This window comes from Helianthus annuus, chromosome 13 (genome assembly GCF_002127325.2).
Source record: "Helianthus annuus cultivar XRQ/B chromosome 13, HanXRQr2.0-SUNRISE, whole genome shotgun sequence".
In the NCBI taxonomy this organism is placed as follows: Eukaryota; Viridiplantae; Streptophyta; class Magnoliopsida; order Asterales; family Asteraceae; genus Helianthus; species Helianthus annuus.
This window is the reverse complement of record NC_035445.2, coordinates 129731903-129734557: the sequence shown is the minus strand read 5'-3', so window position 1 is coordinate 129734557 and position 2655 is coordinate 129731903. Positions and strand designations below refer to the sequence as shown.

Below are 2655 nucleotides of genomic sequence, written 5' to 3'. Positions count from 1 at the left end.
TGTCTTTGTTGATTTTGACCATATTTGCCCTTTGAATCTAGCGATGGAGGTAGAAGACAGCTGTGTCATTACTCATGTTCAAGATAAGCTCTTTCGTGTTCATGTGAGCAAGAAGAGAGGAAGACACAAAGGAGGTGTGAAACATAGTTCAGATGATACAGGTTCAGGTGTCAAATCCGTATCATGTGAACTGTGTTTGACACATCCTTTGTGTCTTTCCCTCTTCTTGCTCACATGAACACGAAAGAGGTTATCTTGAACATGATGTTATCTATTAAGGGAGCTTAGATAATGACATAGAATTGGCTACGTGTCAACTTATCATGTATGCTATGTAGTCCTCGCTGATGTCATAATTACGAAACGGTATCCTTTAGTGTTGTTTTCGCTAAAGTTTGAAACGGTATTGTTTAGTGTTACTCTACCTTCAAGGAAAGTCCAAGGAGCAGGTATAATTTTAAATTTTGCCTTCAAATTCTTTCTAACAAAACAATAGAAATGTTGTTGATTATTTGATTTTTTTTTTTTCATTTTTTGTAGCTATGACAAGGTTTAAAGCTATTGAATGGCTTGAAAGTGTAGTTAGGCCATTGGAGATACCAAAACAACCATCAAACTTTTTGATAGGTCAAAGCTTCATGTTTCCAACAACTAATGGTTGTTCTATCGTAAAGACTTCTGGTATGTATCTTAAGCATAAACTTTATATTGTCATTCATGGTGTAAAACAATGTGATTAGAGTAGAAGTTCAACATTGCTATGTTGTAACTTAGTTTCAGTTTGAATCTGTTTGTGTGTTTCTGAGGGCTTTTTTAAGCAAGGCGCATAGTATAAACTCTAACTTTTGGGTGTTGTAGACTGTTTTAGGTTGATTTCTAGGATTATTTAGGTTGAAGGTAGCCTTCATTAAGGTTTTTATTGTCATCTTTTTGCTGTAAATTAGGACGAAAATCATCTTAAATGACTACACGGTTGTTTTCCTCATTTTACCTCAACATGGTTTCATAAAATTACTTTCTTGTCTGTTATACGTCTTTTTCTAATCTCAGGGCTATAAAATTATTTTCGTGTTCACCTTCGTTTGTTATCAAAATATGTTGTTAAATAACCGAACATATATTAAAAGATATAAACTTGAGTTTATAAGACTAGCATATTGAGTGCTGCTGCCACCAATGGACCTTTCGACTTTAGCCCTAGAATATATACAACATAGCAAACAATCTTGTATAAATTAACTGTCATGTAAGTACTTAATCTTGTATAATGTGCACATCATGGTCAGATACAGGACAAGGCAGAATTGTTCTTTGAATTGTGTTCATCAAGTTTTCGATTAAATGCCTAATTAATTTTTGATTCTGCAGGAGAGCTGGGAACGACTGGAAGTTGTGGTGGCTGTGTGACCGAGGTATAATCGAATTGAAGTTTGTAGAAGTAATTTTATACATCAGCTTGAAAAGGTACTTAACTTTCGTTGAATTGAAGTTTTTCATAGATCTTAACTATTCATATGATCATCATCAAATGTAACTAACAAAGAATCAATAAAATGCTAATAAAACAATAGAATCAATTGATCAAACAACTACACTTGAGTCTGTAAGAGTACCATATTGAGTGCTATTGTCCCTAATGTAGCTTTTGACTTTAGCCCCAGAATATCTACAAGTACCAAATAATCTTAATTTAATTAAGATTAAGGAAAAAGTTACCCGTGTTTGTTGAAACTGTTTCGCTTCCAAAATTGTTAAAGTCAGCACATAAATGAACATTAAACAGATCATCCATGGTACCAAACAACAATGTTAAGATGTAAAACTAAAATGTGATAAAAAAAAATAATACTTATAAAATATGAAGTATTAAGAAAGTAGCAATTACATATAAAAAAGAAAACTAATCAGAGACATCTAACTCTAATTGCAAGAATCAAGGAACTTTAACTTCAACTCCATTGAGCACTGAACCTCTCTGTGTATCTCATTGATCTTTCTCATGAACTCCAGATCTCTTTCTCCACATTCTATATTACTCGCAACACACAGGTCACGAACGGAAGTAGTCGGCATTGCCCTCAAGTCCCTCGAAACTTGGTCTCTTGTCAGCAGACCAAGTTCCAGTCCGTTAAAACACCTCTTCAACTCTTGAAGAGTAGATCTATCAGCCAAAACTTGGTCTTCGATTTGTTTAATAAAGCGTTGCTTGAAATCGTCAGATTTTGCAGAAGTATATGACTCCATTCTAATATATTTATAAAAACAAAGGCAAAACAATAATAGTTGCACTTTTGTTTCACTGAATGAATCTGTTTTGATGAAAAAAAAAATTTATTGGCAATGCTATTATATACTATATGTAACAGGCCAAAGGTCAGCTTTAAAGGCAAACATTAAATTAACATTTATACTTAAAAACCATGTACATTTAATGATTTAAGAGTAAAAAACGTGTATATAGGAATTGTCTGTTCAGTTATCCTATTAAGCATTTTAATGCAAAACCTTTGAAAAATGAGTTTTCATGGGAAAACAAGTAAAATTAAATATGTAGAAAACCAAGGAACAAAATTGAAACCTTCAAAAAAAGGTTATCATAATTATGAGATGTCTCTTCATTTTCTCTATCAAAGATTTTAAACACTATAAAGCATC

General features: G+C 32.7%; 1 long non-coding RNA gene across 1 annotated transcript; it reads left to right on the top strand.

Moving 5' to 3' along the window:
- Positions 1 to 335: 335 nt before the first annotated feature.
- LOC118485954 lies at positions 336 to 1484 on the top strand. Its single transcript, XR_004877695.1, has 3 exons — positions 336 to 449; positions 541 to 681; positions 1369 to 1484. It is a non-coding gene; the product is annotated as an uncharacterized LOC118485954 (long non-coding RNA).
- The last annotated feature ends 1171 nt before the right edge of the window (positions 1485 to 2655 follow it).